This window comes from Mesoplodon mirus (genome assembly GCF_964341445.2).
Source record: "Mesoplodon mirus genome assembly, chromosome: 10".
In the NCBI taxonomy this organism is placed as follows: domain Eukaryota; kingdom Metazoa; phylum Chordata; class Mammalia; order Artiodactyla; family Ziphiidae; genus Mesoplodon; species Mesoplodon mirus.
Window position 1 is genome coordinate 97,244,402 of NC_138986.1, and position 17,310 is coordinate 97,261,711.

At 40.0% G+C, this 17,310-nt stretch overlaps 1 protein-coding gene across 7 annotated transcripts in view; it reads right to left on the bottom strand.

The window, feature by feature from the left end:
- IBTK (inhibitor of Bruton tyrosine kinase) overlaps positions 1 to 17,310 on the bottom strand; it is a 187,490-nt gene that overhangs the window by 98,073 nt on the left and 72,107 nt on the right. For 4 of the 7 annotated variants that reach the window (XM_082633397.1, XM_082633403.1, XM_082633401.1 and 1 more), the window contains 2 exons: positions 13,309 to 13,533; positions 8,133 to 8,240 (listed from right to left, as the gene is read on the bottom strand). The gene's annotated coding sequence lies outside the window, so the exon portion shown is untranslated. Of the gene's footprint in view, positions 1 to 8,132; positions 8,241 to 13,308; positions 13,534 to 15,059; positions 15,494 to 17,310 lie in introns of all 7 variants that reach the window. The other 3 variants (XM_082633399.1, XM_082633398.1, XM_082633402.1) reach the window with 3 other exon arrangements.

Consider the following 17,310-nt stretch of genomic DNA (forward strand, 5'->3'; position numbering starts at 1 on the left):
ATTGAGATTTTAAGGGAACAAAAGCATGCAGGAACAAACAGCTGTTATCAGGCAAGACAAGTGAAAATAACAAAGATAATAAATCAGCTGTAAAGACTGCCAGTTCTGTTACAGTGATAAAGGTTAGCCTGAGGCACATTCTTGAGCTCTTTTGCAGAATTCAAACTCCCCCCAGCGCTCAACCACCAGGTCAACTGGAACTAAAGGAATGAAGAGGTTGATGTTGACATTTTCTGATCCTTGTGACTTCAATCAACTAAAGCTTGGACTCTGTTAACCTTTGCCCCAATTCTATGTTGAATTCTCCTCTTCTCAAGCCCCTTCATGAATATGAATACACTGCCCCAACCCCTTCATTGAATATGCATGTACCCTTAGCATTTTTCCTGTTTAGGGAGACAGTGCTTTGGGAAAGATCCCTGGTATTCTCCTTACTTGCTGCAAGTAATAAATCCTTCTTTCTCCCATTCTTTGGCTTGGTTGTGTCTTTTGACTCAATAGCCACCAAGAGGCAAACCTAGTTTTCAGGTAACAGAAACCCATGGGTAATAGTCTCTCAATAAGAATCCCAATTACCAGTTAAGGAATGAAAGAGTAGTCATCACTACAGATCCTACAGATGTTAGAAGGAAAAATAAGAGACATTAGAAACAACATTACGTTAAAAAATCAGAAGAGTGGTTTGCATTTGAGGAGTTGGGGATAGGGTATGAGAAAACTTTCTGAGGTTGTAGAAACACTTTGTATCTTGACAGGGGTGTGGGTTACAAAGGTGTATGCATTGTCAAAACTCAACAAATATACACTTAAAATGTGTGCATTTCATTGTTTAAATTTTACTTCAAAAGAAAAAAACAGTAAACAATATGAACTTTAGCAATGATTTTTATGCTGAAACATTTAGGTGTAAATTGACACCTGCAATTTACTATGTAATGCATCAAGAAATACAATTTGTATAAAAAGATGAATAGATGGTAGATATGTGATAAAACAAGTATATTAAAAATGTTTACTGTATAATCTTGGTGGATATATAGTTGTTCACAATGAAATTCTTCCAAATTTGTGGTATGTTTAAAATTTTCAAAACAAAAAGTTGGAGGAAAACAGACTTAAAAATTGTATAAATCAATTACAATGTATGGACTTTATTTGGATCATAATTTGGACACATAAGCTGTTAAAAAAAATGATGAGACACTAGGGGAAATGTGAATGCTGGCTGGTTACTTGTTAATTGTTTTTATGCCTGTGTAGGAGATGCTGTCAGTTCCCAGGTCCCATGGTCACTCACCCTTACTACTTAAGGGCATGCTACCCAGAATTCAGCTGTCAGCATCTGCATTTCTTTGCTGAGGGCTTTCTCTGACTGCTGAAACCTTTGCCTGCCCTTGGTTGTCTGCAAATGCTGAGGAGTTAATGCTTGTCAGAGCAGCTTTCTGCCAATGTCTAACTTACAACCTTCCCTTTGTCTTACTTCCCCATCTTCCCTCTTGGGTCCCCCTCTCAAATAGACTATTTGCATTCATATCTTTGTTTTATTATTAGTTTCTGGAGGCACCCAAAGTATGACATTGGGATAATGGCATTTTAGTTATTTTTTTTAATTCTTCATTTTTGGAGATATAAATTGAAATATTCACAGATAAAATTATATTTGGGGGATTTGTTTCAAAATCAAGTGTTTGTAGGGAGAGCAGGTGGAGTTATGGATGAAAGAAATGACAGAATCATGATACTGTTGAAGCTCAGTGATGGACATGGGTGTTCATTATACATTTCTGTCTACTTTGTATATGTTAGCAATTGTACTAAATGACCAGTAGGGGCTAATGGTGATAAAGGGAGGTCTGTTAAGAACCTTGGGCACAAACTCTGGCCTGGGCTCTATCAAGCAGACCCACCTGAGAAAGACATTGCTTTAAAAGTTGAGCAGAGAACCTGCACATGAATATTCAGAGAAAATTTATTTGTAATACTTCCAAACTAGAAACAACCAGAATGTCTTTCAGTGGGTGAACACTTAAACAAGCTATGGTATATCTGTACCTTGGAACACTACTTGACAATGAAAAGTAACTACCTTTTCACTGTTAACTAACACAATAGTTACATCTGAAGATCTGAATAGTTAGGATCTGAAGGGTAATATGCTGAGTGAAAAAAAGCCAATCTTAAAAGATCATATATGACTGGATTTACATAACATTCTTGAAATGATAAAAGCATAGAGACAGAGACATTAATGGTTGCAAGGGTTACGGACAATACGCAGTAGGTAGGGTAGCACAAACGAGATTTTTACGGTGATGGACCAGTTTTGTATCTTGTTTTTGGTAGTGGTTACTTGAATCTATACATCTGCGTAGACCTGTACACTCAAACTCACTCACACACATACACACAAATGAATTCATATAAAAGTGACAAAATCTGAATAAGGTCTATGGATGGTACCAACGTCAATCTCCTTTTTTCATTTGTATTGTAGTTATATAAAATGTAACTATTGGGGGATACAGGGTGAAGTGTATAAGGGACCTCTCTGAACTACTTTTGCAGCTTCCTGGGAATCTATTATTATTGCAAGATAAAAAAGGTTTTCTAAAATAAAGAAATGGAAATAAAGTTTAAAAAAAAAGGCACCCAGATTTCAAAGGTAGTTAGGGTGAAGGCCCTAGCACTTGAGTTCCATATCCAGTGTTGACAGTGCAAAAGAACAAGCTTCCATTCCTCTATCCAGAAGCAGAAGGGATACAGTCTTCACTGGAAAACCCAGTAGCCTAGTTAGTACAAGCCCTGTAGCATGTAAACCTGATTATAAGGCCCTCTCAGAAACTGTAAGGTGCCCAACATCTTAATACATTCCTTTTCTGCTTAACTAGACAATGCAGGCTCTGTTTTTTGCAGCTTTGAATGCTGGCTGGTTTTTATTCTGATGGTTTCAACTGCATATCTTAATTTTCTGAGGGATTTGAAGGGGTGATAAACAAAGCTAAAGCGTATCTCTACACACTGAAGCCACTGAGAAATTGATATCATGCTAGAAAGTAATAAGGATATGCAATATTCCTCAAGAATTTCTTTGTTTTGACCCTGATTAGAGCTGCTTGGTTACCTCTAGAAGCAGAGAGAACTGGAGCTTAGGCTGCCTTGCAGCGATTGGTGGCCCTCCCTTTCTGAGGTTTTTTGTTATTCTGAAATCCCTAAGAAGCAAGAATTCTTGCCTGTACTTCTGTGTCCAGAAAATAGATTTTTCTTCTGTAGCTTACTCATGATATGCAGCACTGCCCTCCCTAAACCCCCTGAGTGGCTCATCCTGGTTTTCAAACGGAAGGAAGACTATGCCTGGGAAATCTTCCTGCTTTTAAGTAGAGCTTAAGTGAGGGCTCTGAAAGGGGGATGCTGAACAGAGCTGTACAACTGCCCTATACAGTAAGCAGATCAGAAGTGGACAAGAGGACGGGCAAAGGACCACAGAAGCAAGAGAACAGACTGAAACATGTAGTTCAGAAAAAAGGAATAAGACTTAGAAAAATTATCTTTTCCTAAGTCAAAGAAGGAAGAAGAGAGCCAGCATTTTTAAGGACTTCATTACTTCCCCTGTTACCTTTATGACTGCTTTGCATTCAATGTGTATGTGGTTTTGGATCCTTACTGGTGTTGGTCGTTTGCACCTAATTTACAAATTAGGTACCTAGTTTACAAATTAGGTACAGCTTTTAATGTGAAGGAATTCATTTACAAAGTTCACAAGAGCAGAACCAATGAACAACTGCATTTGAATGGAAGTTTTCTTTGGTCCCCAAACAGAAAAGGCCATTTTTATTATACATTTGTTTCTTGATCCCAGTTTTAGGTTTGTGGGTAAAATGTAGCTGAATAAGCACTTTCTAAAAATTTACTTAATTGCCCAATAGACCTGCCCCCAAATGGAGGTGACAGAGAGGATCAACAGAGGTACACGTTGTCACTTGTATAGCAGTTTCTTCTTCACAGCTTTGTTCCTTCTGTATCTTCTAAAATTTCCACCATTAGATATTTAGATTTTTAGATTTTTGACAAAACCCAAAAACAAAACAAAACAAAAAACAGGGAAGTTGGGGGTAGCTTTGGGTCAGCCAAGGTCCGCCATTAATTACCAGTATCATTGCCTACTTTTCTCTGGTGCTTTCCAGTTTGGAAGTTCCTTTAACATCCTTTGTTTCCGATTATGATTTTGCTTCTTAGCAACAATCTTGAGATTGTAGGGGCTTACATGATAATCAAAAGGTTTAAAATAAAAAAAGGTGATGCCCAAAGGGGTTAAGTAACTTTTTCAAGGTCACAGAGCTAGTAAAACGATCCCTCGTCACTCACATCAGAAGCAGAGTAAGCCTGCTGCCCTCTCTCAGGCTAACAGATTAAATGAGAGAAAAGAGCCCTGGGGAATTTCCTCTAATCACCCCACATTAGCTGAATAGCACAGATTACCTTCTACTTCCTCTCAAATCCCATTGCACTTACCATCTGTAAAATTCACCTGAACTCTTCCTCATATTTTGCCTTGTCTTTCTTTTACGAGTTGAATAAGTGAATGAGTGAATGGTGCACGCGTATGCTTTAACCCCCTCATTATATAGTACAAGTATTAGAAACAAGTACCTAGACTTCTGTATTCTCACAAAATTTACCACAGTGCAATGCTTATAAATAATTTTTATTTGAATTTAACTAAATTAGGTAATAGCATGGAAAATACAGACTTTGGCCCTAAGAAGATAAAATAGAGAAAAGGAAAATTTTAATAAAGGTATACCAGGTACTTTTGTGCTTATGGAGTCTACTACCATCATTTAAATCATCCTTTTGCTAAGATATTTAATTCCCTGACCTTCTTAGTGCACACGCCCGCCTCAATTCAATCATAACACTGGATCAACCTACACGTACCCATCACTCTTCTTCACTCCTTACCTTGGCTGGCCTAGAAACAAGATAGCAAGCAACAGAAAGATGAACACACTTGCTTAAATAATGAAAGGTGGGGCTTCCCTGGTGGTGCAGTGGTTGAGAGTCCGCCTGCCGATGCAGGGGACACGGGTTCGTGCCCCAGTCCAGGAAGATCCCACATGCCCCAGAGCAGCTGGGCCCGTGAGCCATGGCCGCTGAGCCTGCGCATCCGGACCCTGTGCTCCCCAACGGGAGAGGCCACAGCAGTGAGAGGCCCGCGTACCGCAAAAAAAAAAAAAAAGAAAGGTATTTGGACTGAAAAGCCCGAAGGTAAAAACTGCCTTCAAAGGCGGCTTGATCTTACAGCTCAAATGATGTGAGCAAGACCAAGCTTCTCTTTGTCTTTTCACTCTGCTCTCCTCAGGGTTGGCTCTATTCTCGGGCCAGGCATTGCTCCATTGCCTTCTAATGTGCAGCAGTGCTGCTGAGAATTCTGATGCCATTCTTGTTCCTGGTCCTTGGTATGTGACCTATTTTTCCCCATTGGAAGCCTTAGGGTTCTAAAATTTCGAAATAATCTTTTTTCCTCCTATCCAGCAGGGAAAAACAAATATGTGTCCCAGTATTCACAGCAAAAGTCCTAGGTCATGTGCCCACCACTGAACCAGTCACTCTGGGCAGGTAATTCAGATAAACGGATCATTTTAAGCTCTCTTCTGTGTTCCCATATTGGAGCTAGAAATGGAACCAATTTCCCTAGAATCCCATGGATCCCAAATAGAAATCAGTAGCTACTGGAAAGGGAGAAACAGATACTAAAGAAATAACTAACACATTCTCCACTTTCCTTTATCTTCTTTTTTTTTGCAGTTTTTTTAATTTTTTTTTTTGCTTTATAACAAATTTAATCAGTTATACATATACATATGTTCCCATATCCCCTCCCTTTTGCGTCTCCCTCCCACCCTCCCTATCCCACCCCTCCAGGCAGTCACAAAGCACCGAGCTGATCTCCCTGTGCTATGCGGCTGCTTCCAACTAGCTATCTGCCTTACGTTTGGTAGTGTATATATGTCCATGCCGCTCTTTCACTTTGTCACAGCTTACCCTTGCCCCTCCCCATATCCTCAAGTCCATTCTCTAGTAGGTCTGTGTCTTTATTCCTGTCTTACCCCTATGTTCTTCATGACATTTTTTTTCTTAAATTCCATATATATGTGTCAGCATACAGTATTTGTCTTTCTCTTTCTGACTTACTTCACTCTGTATGACAGGCTCTAGGTCCATCCACCTCGTTACAAATAGCTCAATTTTGTTTCTTTTTATGGCTGAGTAATATTCCATTGTATATATGTGCCACATCTTCTTTATCCATTCATCTGATGATGGACACTTAGGTTGTTTCCATCTCCGGGCTATTGTAAATAGGGCTGCTATGAACATTTTGGTACATGTCTCTTTTTGAATTATGGTTTTCTCAGGGTATATGCCCAGTAGTGGGATTGCTGGGTCATATGGTAGTTCTATTTGTAGTTTTTTAAGGAACCTCCATACCGTTCTCCATAGCGGCTGTACCAATTCACATTCCCACCAGCAGTGCAAGAGTGTTCCCTTTTTTCCACACCCTCTCCAGCATTTATTGTTTCTAGATTTTTTGATGATGGCCATTCTGACTGGTGTGAGATGATATCTCATTGTAGTTTTGATTTGCATTTCTCTAATGAGTAAAGATGTTGAGCATCCTTTCATGTGTTTGTTGGCAGTCTGTATATCTTCTGTGGAGAAATGTCTATTTAGGTCTTCTGCCCATTTTTGGATTGGGTTGTTTGTTTTTTTGTTATTGAGCTGCATGAGCTGCTTATAAATTTTGGAGATTAATCCTTTGTCAGTTGCTTCATTTGCAAATATTTTCTCCCATTCTGAGGGTTGTCTTTTGGTCTTGTTTATGGTTTCCTTTGCTGTGCAAAAGCTTTTAAGTTTCATTAGGTCCCATGTGTATATTTTTGTCTTTCTTTCCATTTCTGTAGGAGGTGGGTCAAAAAGGATCTTGCTGTGATTTATGTCATAGAGTGTTCTGCCTATGTTTTCCTCTAAGAGTTTGATAGTGTCTGGCCTTACATTTAGGTCTTTAATCCATTTTGAGCTTATTTTTGTGTATGGTGTTAGGGAGTGATCTAATCTCATACTTTTACATGTCCCTATCCAGTTTTCCCAGCACCACTTATTGAAGAGACTGTCCTTTCTCCACTGTACATTCCTGCCTCCTTTATCAAAGATAAGGTGACCATATGTCCGTGGGTTTATCTCTGGGCTTTCTATCCTGTTCCATTGATCTATATTTCTGTTTTTGTGCCAGTACCATACTGTCTTGATTACTGTAGCTTTGTAGTATAGTCTGAAGTCAGGGAGCATGATTCCTCCAGCTCCATTTTTCGTTCTCAAGATTGCTTTGGCTATTCAGGGTCTTTTGTGTTTCCATACAAATTGTGAAATTTTTTGTTCTAGTTCTGTGAAAAATGCCAGTGGTAGTTTGATAGGGATTGCATTGAATCTGTAACACTTTCCTTTATCTTGACTGATGGATGTTACTAGAAGAACTCCAACAACTGTGTAATTCACAAATGAAAATTTGTGATCTCTAATATCTGCAGGATTCTCGTTACATTAATTGTTCTCCCTCCTTCACAGCTGGCTCTCTACTAAGTGCTTTTCCTTGGCTTAGTGATCAAGTATCTCTCTTCACAAAAACAAAGCTTAACTGGAACCAGTGCCACTTAACTATTACCTTGTTTATCTCCCCTGGCAGCCAAGCACTTGAAGTCTTCACCCAGTGGAAACCATAATCAAGTGAGACAAAAGCAAGATCCTTGCTACCCATAAGTTATCAATCATCACACCTTCCCAGGTGCCACGAGTGATGACTACTTCTTTACCAATCTTCCGTCGTCTGCCCTCCCTGCAGATAAGATTTACTGAGATATCCAATCATAGAATTGCTCTCACTTTTGGGTAGTCAGTAAACCCCTATTTCCTTATACTCTCTCCCAAATTACCCAACTAATCCAGTGAAGCTCAAATCCAACAAATAGGTTCTTTCTAAGGCCCCCTTATAGAAACACCCCTTGGTTCCTCATGGTGAGTGTTCATTCTTCTTGCAGTGAGTAATAAACCCAACTTGTTTAAATAAAGGTATGTACCTGGTAGTCTTTGGCTGGAGGTTGTTGGCAGCCCTTACTGTATCCATTGATGTAGTCACTGAAATCCATTAAGTACCCTTCATCTCTCTTCTGAATTACTCCATTGTCCTAAAAAAAAAAAAGTTTTTCCCTGTTCTCAGTCGTATTTTCTCTAATCTATTCAGAAACTCAGATCTAATCATGTCACCTCCATGAAGGATGAAGTCTAAATATTTTAGCTTAGCCTGTGACACCCTCCTTACAATCACAGCTCCTGTCGTATTAGTCACCACCTCTCCAATTCCATGCACCAGCCATGACGAACTTGCTCACAGCTCTTCCAAAGCATTTTTCTGAACTCTGGCATGGCCTTTGGACCTCTTCTGATGCCTAGAGAATCTAGCTAATTTTCACTTAATTTTTACTTCTTAAAGACGTAGCTCAAGGACTTCCCTGGTGGCGCAGTAGTTAAGAATCTGCCTGCCGATGCAGGGGACACAGGTTTGAGCCCTGGTCCGGGAAGATGCCACATGCTGCGCGGTAACTAAGCCCGTGCGCCACAACTACTGAAGCCTGCGTGCCTAGAGCCCGTGCTCCGCAACAAGAGAAGCCACCGCAATGAGAAACCTGTGCACCACAACGAAGAGTAGCCCCTGCTCGCCGCAACTAGAGAAAGCCCTTGCGCATCAACGAGACCCAACACAGCCAAAAATAAATAAATAAATAATATAATAAATTTATTTTTTAAAAAAAGGACTCAAGTATTTTGTCCTCTGAGAAGCCTTCTCGGATACCTCTGGGAGTCACTGGTTTGTGTTTACTTCTCTCATAGAATGTACTATAATTATCTGTTTTCTCTATGAGGCTACCAACTTCCCAAGGCCCATACCTTGTCTTATTCCTCCTGTTACCCTCCTACAGGGGATCATACCCAGGGTTCTTCCGCAATGTTTGGAAATGAAAGTGGGGAGTGGGGTTAGGGTGCTCAGGGATTGAGAACAGCTTTGTGGATGGGGGTCAGAGATGATGAATGCTTCGCAGTTTATGGGACAATCTGGCACAAAGAATTATCTCCCCCAAAATGCCAATAGCATCTCCATTATAGCACAGGGAACTCTACTCAGTGCTCTGCGGTGACCTAAATGGGAAGGAAATCCAAAAGAGAGGGGATATATGTATACATATAGCTGATTCACTTTGCTATACAGCAGAAACTAATACAACATTGTAAGGCTACTGTACTCCAATAAAAATTTTAAAAGAAAAAGGAAGAAACACCCTAGGTTCTCAATAGGTATTTATTTGTTGAAGGAATGACTAAATAAACATGAATGAATAAGTAAAGTAACGTAAAAATGAAAGAATAAATTAATGAATAAATGAAGAGGGAGAAAAGTAGGGAGTACTATATTTGGAGATGCAAGTATACCCCAAGGGGAGGTATCGATTGGCAAATTCATGCTTTGACAACTTAAAATTTTCCCCTGGTCATATTTGCTGTCTCTTTCCTCCTGGGATTGTGAGGGCAAGGTGCAAACTGAATTGAAAGAACTAATTAAATAAGTGAATAGATTCATATGAAAATATCTGTTGGGGGAGATAAAACCAGGCTATCTTGGTGGGGGGGATCATTTATTTCACCTCTGACATTTACCTCACCTTTTTCAAGACAAGACATCTTAATTCTGATTTAAACTTTATATTCAACCATTTAACCTAAGACCCATTACTTGCAGCTTATTGTTGCCGCAAACTAAAATCCCCAGGGAGCAGACACACGTTGTGGTTTTATTACCAATGTAAGTACTGTGTGACTCATATCCTTCCTTGAGGGGAATCTCAGCTAGGTAAAACTTTGCCAAGGCTCAACTTTTTCTGGAATAACTTTGTCATTAAAGACATAGGCACTGAATCAAAAGCTAATTGAATCAAAACTGTGGATAGTTTAATCTGGGATTCTAGACCCATTTAGTGCATAAATAATTGGTACCAAGTGTCTTTTATGCAAGGATGCCAACTGTTTCTGGGTCCCAGTGCAATTATTTCTAGTTTTGAAGGCAGTGTTTTAAACTCCCTCAATTTATTCACATACTCTATGACTAAAAAGATTTCAATGTAATACCAATCCATAAAATATTAGCTGATGGTCATGATCTAACCCTTACTTCAAAAAATAAAAGGCATCCTTAAAAATCTTTTCTTTTTTTTTTAAATCTTAAAAAAAAATTTCTATTCACACTTTTCATGGGAATACTTTTCTAAACTTCTAATTTCCCTGGAGAAAATCACAGCAAAGTCTTCTCATAAGAATGACCAGGAAGGACTTCTGTTCATTTAAATAATTGTAGACCCCGCACTTTAAATGTTCAATTTCTTCATTTACTGGTGGTAAAATGAAATACTGCCATAGAAGAGAGACAAGGGAATTGTGGGGCTATAAGTGAGAGATCACAATCCATTGAGAGGATCAGAGTAAACTGCTAAACTGAGTGATTTGTAAAGGAATTTAGGGATGAATAGGATTTGGGGGAGCATCTGAAAGCAATCTCTTATTTCCATGATTGCCAACATAATGGAAAATTGTGAAAGACTTTGAAATGTACCCAAAAGATCTGGCTGACTTCAATGGAAAAACTAGGTGAACTGGCTCATAATATTGGGTTACTGGGCCTTTCATTTGTCTGTGAGCTTTTTTACAACTCTATTATTTGTACATAGGTGATAGAAATGCAGATAACTCCTGTTCATAGACAAGACAATCTGTCTGCGGGCAGTCTAGTCCCTCTCCACTACATACATTCGGTGCACGCCCCTCAAGTAGACTCCTGGTGTCGGAGTCCTAGTGCCCAGGTTGTCAGAAGCACTTCTACTGCCTCTCACTGAGGTCTCTTGTTGCAGAGCTTGATGTCCAAGCAGGCTTGGATGGCTTTTCCTGTGGAACACATATCTGTCCTTCCAAGTTCCTGCCGACACACCAACCTCTCACTCCTGTGTCCCTAACACACAGGAATCACCCTGTCCCTTTTTTGAATATACAAGTTAAACTGTCTCTTTAAGAAGATATAACCACAGACACTGGATTCTAGACCATGAAGATAAAAATATCTCTTATGTTCATCCCTGTCCGTCACCTTCTCTTAGTACCTGAAGCATAAAATTCCCTCTGAGGATGAGAACTCTTACACAGGGGTCATTGGTACCTTCAAGTTCTCAGAGTAGGAAGTTGTCTCGTAAGATGAAATGTTCTTTTGCTTCCTAATTATGTCCATAAAACCCAGGAAATTTTAATAAGAAACCTAGATAATTTAGAAATATTTTTTGGAATCACAGACATGCTTTAAAAAATACTTAACCATTACTACACTGTTTCCAGTTTTATGAAAATGGAACAACCTTATAGTTGCTGCCAGTCCTGAGTTCATTGTGATAAAAATGGCCCTAGTTCCTGGTTAAAGTCAGCAACCTGTCAGTCCACTCTCTTCAGTAGATATCTCCTACTGCTGCAGGCAAGAATTTGTTTTAGGTGCTATTTTGTTCATTAATAAAATTATATACCAGAAATTATATACCAGTGCCCCAGTACTGTGATGCAAACAGCTTTCCATCAGGAGTGGGATCTGAAAAAGTTATTTCGTAGTGAGGGCACAAAGCCCACGGCCCAGCATCTATGCCTCCTCTATTCACACATCATTGACAAGGGTGGAGCAGAAAGAGAGAGATTGTGAGAGGAAGGTCTTAACTATTGAGTCTCATGATTCTACTCTCAGGAGCAGCATAAAATAGTGTCTAATAGGTTACCAGAAAGTTCAAGCACTAAGAGAAACCAGAATGACATAGAAGGCAGGCTTTTCTTACCGTATGCCCAGGAAAACTCTGAGTTAATGCCCACCCAGAGAGAAGAGAAAGAGATGCCAACACAGGCTATGTATTACTTTAATTGAATCTCTGTATGTGATTTGATTAAGACTTTTGAAGCAGGGGTGGGGGGTTGGGGGATGGCGAAGCATATTTAGGGTTGCAAGATAGCACACTCATCACAACCTTGCATCATGCCATGTTCCGGTTATGTAATTATGAAATAATTGAACTGCCCTCATACAATTATATAAACATTAAATGATCACATTTGAGAAATGAACCGCTTGATCCTGCTCAGTTCCTAACCCATAATAAACCTGGCACCACTGGAGAGGGTTGGAAGTGAGACAAAAAGTGAGCACGGCTTGGCATCCTTCCACTCAAATTCCTGTTGTGGAAGGGTGGCCCTTTCAAAGAACACCAGAGACCAAACTGGTATTGAATTTAAAGATCTTTAACAACAACGATCCCAGCAACTACTTCAACTTCACCGCATGTCAATTCTTTTACTTTTTTCATGAAGATTGTTGACATTATTTTTATTTTCATAAAGAAGAATTTAAGCCAAAGGTATAACCATTTTCAAGCATTAAGAAACGATAGAGCATAACGCAACAATCATCAATATCATTCACTGGCCTGTTTCACCGCATGTCAATTCTAACTACCAATTATGACACTGCTGCTAATGCCATCAGCCAAACGGGAGGCTTTGAACTGGGGGAGTAGGGGGATTCGAAAACCAAAGAGATCAAGAGACCACTATCCTGTTTCTGAAAAGGAAAACTCTATAGTTTAGCTGAAATTAAGAACAGGCGTTTTGAGCCCTTTTTAATTGAAACTGCTTTAGACAGGTGTAGCTCATTCAGTTACTCGTTGTAATTAACACAGAAAAAGGATAGTACTGGGCCCCAAAATCCTCTCTCCTGAAACGTTCATTTTCATCATATTCATTTTCACAGTTATGAATATCTTAAGGAGAAAAGATTAAGACCAAAGAAATCCTTTTGTAAGCACCAGGGAACCATGAGAGGAAGACCAAATGTATTTAAGGACAAATTTCCAGATGATGGGTTGTACTGGGAAATTCGGGATTTCACCCTCTGACTCAGCAGATACGTATCTCAGCAGACACTCTATGAGGTCTGAGAGTCATCTGTTCAAGTAACTCCTATTATTTGAAGCATTTTAGACTTGCCCAGCATGTTTTATATTTCAATTCACTTTCGTGTCTATCAGTTTATCCACAAGATCACGACAGAATGAAAGAATGCACAACTGGAAGAGGTCCTGAGAAATGCGTTCGAGGTCTCTGAGGTAAGCATTGTTAAGGACTCACCTCTGTCACCAGTCAGGAAGCAGGTAATGATGGACACATGCAGATCTGATCAGCTTCTCAGTGCTGGTACCAGAGAAGAACCCGGCTATGAAAGGCAGAAGTACTTGAGAAACAGCAGGTTATACCTACAGATCAAGATGGATTCCTGGTCCTGGAAGTATCTCACAAAGCCAAGCCAGCCTCAATTCCAAGTGAGAGATCAGTCTTTGAAAGGGCACGCTGATCCTGGGAAATAACAAATAGATTAGACCATAGTTTCTGATTTGGCTATCATTTTTCTAATTGTTGCTTTCTTCCTATATGTGTGTGGGGGGCAGTTGTTTATTGATTTTGAACTTTGCTAGCATGAGGCCAACTTCTAAAACTCTGGTGTTGTCCACATAGAAGTATATCTCTTTAGTAAATATAACTGATGGAACTTTGTACATATTCATATATTTAACATTTAAAACAGTAGATCTAAGTGAGAAGAGTTGGAAGAGGAGAACGCCTTTGTATTTTAAGTGGCATGATTACTGCAGTTTTCTCAGATTATTAACATTTTTCTCTTCCGAGAAGAATCAGTGTTTTATTTTAGTGAGACAGAAGAGGAGTGGTAAGAAAGCCTAAAGTTAAAATAGCAATGCAGCATCAATGACTCTGGATTTTCAGTTATGTTTTTTGGCTCTCCACAAAACAGATTAAAACTTAAAATTCTCAGTGACACCAAAAAGGGCCCCCAGGATTGGATATCCTCATAGGAGGTACAACAAAAATAGAATTAAGCCTGGAGATTCCAAACCAGACCCTAAGAGTAGCAGTTGTTTTTCCAGGTTCATTTAAACAATCCCTAGATTGAAACAGAGCTTTTAAACATCTGTGCCACTAGATGGCACTATATAAGCACTTTTATTTTCACTTTTCCCATCTTCCCAAAGAAATAGGAAGGAGGCAAAATATTAGGTAAGGGAATCGATTCAGTCCTTGAAATTGCTATCGTTTATTAATTTAACTAAATCTTTAAATTATAAGCCTAAACACCTTGTAACCGATTTGCCAATACCTTAATTCTCTATCAGCAGGTACAGTTCCATTGATGAGAGATTGGCTCAAAGGCCGCTTTAGATTTGTTATTTGGCAGACAGGAAAGTGAGTAAGAAGGCAAGAAAACTGATAATATGTGAAAGGGCAGACAGGAAAAAGAAATACATTTATAAGAAAATGTCTAATCTTGAATTTTCTTTGGTTTCCATTAAAACTTCCAGTACCTCAGAAGATTGTCAGTGTAATGTTCTATCAGCAGTACCATAATTTATTCTTTTGTTACACCATGGGGATTGGAGATGAAAAGGCCCGTGCTAGCAGGAGGCACAGGAGGAGATTATATATGCAAATCATTCCGCAGCTCTTGTACCAGGAGAGGGTTTGTCTTGTAATATTTCTTTTAAGTCACACAGAGAAATCTTTGGTTGGTTGCCAAAAAGCAAAATTGGGAGGTTAAAAAGAAGGGGAAGAAAGGAAGAGACGATTTGAAAGGAGTATGCAAAGCTGTGATGAACAGTCAGATGATGTGTGATAACTGAGGTGTCTGTGATTTTTTTTTTTTTTTTTAAACTGAGAATGGAGGGGATGCAGGGGTGGGTAAGGAACGCACAGCAGTTCGGCGAAGCAAGGTTAAGTGTATTCAGGCCTGGGGAATTGAGGACATCTGGTCATATCCAGACCAAATGTAATCTGCGTGACTGGCAGTTGGTGAGCATAACCCAGGTCACCTGCTCTCCTAACCCAGGTTGGCTGCTTCTTGATTCTCCTTCCCAGGAGCAGTCAGCCACGTTCCACAGAGCGGAGGTGCCAGATGCCACTTCTTTCCCCGCAAAAGTCAAGTGGACACTGAGGGAGAGTTTTAAAGACATCAAAGAGCCTGAATGGACAACCACATCCCTGTAGCTGTCAGTTCTACTGGTCCAGTAAGGTCAGGGAGGATGGAGATGAAGGAGCTGGAAGACGCGGGTGGGGATGGGAGTGAGGGTGGTGGAGGGCTGCTTTGATGAGCTTTCTTCCTCTAGCACAGAGTCCGTAAACTTGGTTTTCTTCCTTTGTATACTTCAGCTTACAAACACTGGCTCCTCTCTGAAAAGGTCACCCTGCTATTCAGGCAGAATTTGTGACTCTCAGCAGCTGGGAAAACCTTGGAGCCAAAGAGAACCTATTAGGAGAGAAAAAAACCCAAACTCATCGCTAAGCCAAGATATGGGGAAAAGATTAACCTCTAAAAAAAATGTTTTATGACAACAAGAACACACAAAATTTCTCTTTGATTCATAACCTTAATAAATTCTGCATATCGTCTGCAATAATTCTAAGGTATTCTAAAAACACTTTTATATTAGAAAAGAGTTTCATATTAGTTTAAATTATTTTAGGAAAGAGATGCCCTATTCCACCACTAAAAAGTTATGGAAAAATCAATAAGAAGACTTTCTTTACGCTCACTAATGAAGAAAGAACCTAATAAGGATTGCTGAATTTTGGAGACTGGGGAGTTGAGTTTATACCCACAATAAAACATTAGGCTACTACATCAGAAAAGCCTTGGTTCATTTATTTTGACACAAGTATTCAAAATAATTTAGTTTCCTTGGTAAATGGTCTGTAGACTCTCCCGAAGTGTTGCTAGCTAGAATATTATTAATGGGAATTCACTCAACACATCTCATAATTTTGCTGAGAAATGAGATGTGAACACTGCATTTTATGGGAGCAAAAACTGGAGGAGGGGAGCGGAGAGAGGAACAAGGATAAACAAACAGTGGGTTTGAATTTAAGGAGTTCAGAGCACCAGCAACTGGGAGAAAGAAATCAGGAAACTTGGATTTTGCTATCAATTACTCAGATTCAGCTTAAAAAATAACCTCTGTGGTTAATGAACAGGCTGGGGATAGTTCCATATGAACTGTGGGCACATTGCTGGGATTTTCCTAAGCATTCAATGTCATCTAGTTCCCACGTGCTAAATTCATTCACTTCACAAATGTTCCCAATGTCTTCATCCATCTAGTACTTCATTAAGTTTATGCTGGACATCAATTCTAACATGACCATGATCCCAGCCCTACCCCAGGCTGCATGAGGGGGGCCTATTCCGTGGCCAGGAGCTTGACCAGTTGTCCCAGTTCATGCAGAACTGAGTGGTTTCTTAGGATGTGGGGCTTTCATTGCCAAAATGGGGCAGCAGCAGGTAAACTGGGATAGTTGGTCACCCCATCACTGCTCCCCCTGAGTAAACTTCTGTTAGAGCTCCTATAAACGGACTGTCATTTTGATTCTCTCATTTGTCTCTCTCACTAGACTAAGTTTCTTGTCTTTCTGTGTCCCTAGCATCTAGCACAGTGCCTGGTACTTAACTGATACACACAAATGTTTGTTCCACGCATAAAAGAATGGAGAAATATATGGGGGGAACGACAACAACTTTCTTTCTTTCCCCACGTAGGGGAGAAACTATCCTTCCTGTGTTTCAATGCTATTATAGAGGGTTTTCAGAGACATAGGTCCATCAGAAGAAGGCAGGGTTTCATCTGTAGCCCAGAGATCTCTCTTCATAAGGAAGAGGCCCAAGGAGCCACCATGAGCTGCCCGCTCTCTCCTCTTTTGTGCAACTCAAGGGTTTTCTTTTTTTTTTTTTGCGGTACGCGGGCCTCTCACTGTTGTGGCCTCTCCCGCTGCGGAGCACAGGCTCCAGACGCGCAGGCTCAGCGGCCACAGCTCACAGGCCCAGCCGCTCCGCGGCATGTGGGATCTTCCCAGACCAGGGCACGAACCCGTGTCCCTTGCATCGGCAGGTGGACTCTCAACCACTGCGCCACCAGGAAAGCCCAGGGATAGAGGTTTTTGATGTGGACAGCAATAGTACCACATCTGAAGAAAGCAGGTGTTTGAAAAACTGGCTCCTAGTGTATATTAAAGATGGAGGAAGGGGTGGACAGGACATACTGAGAAGGGTATACATTGTGACTAAAAGAG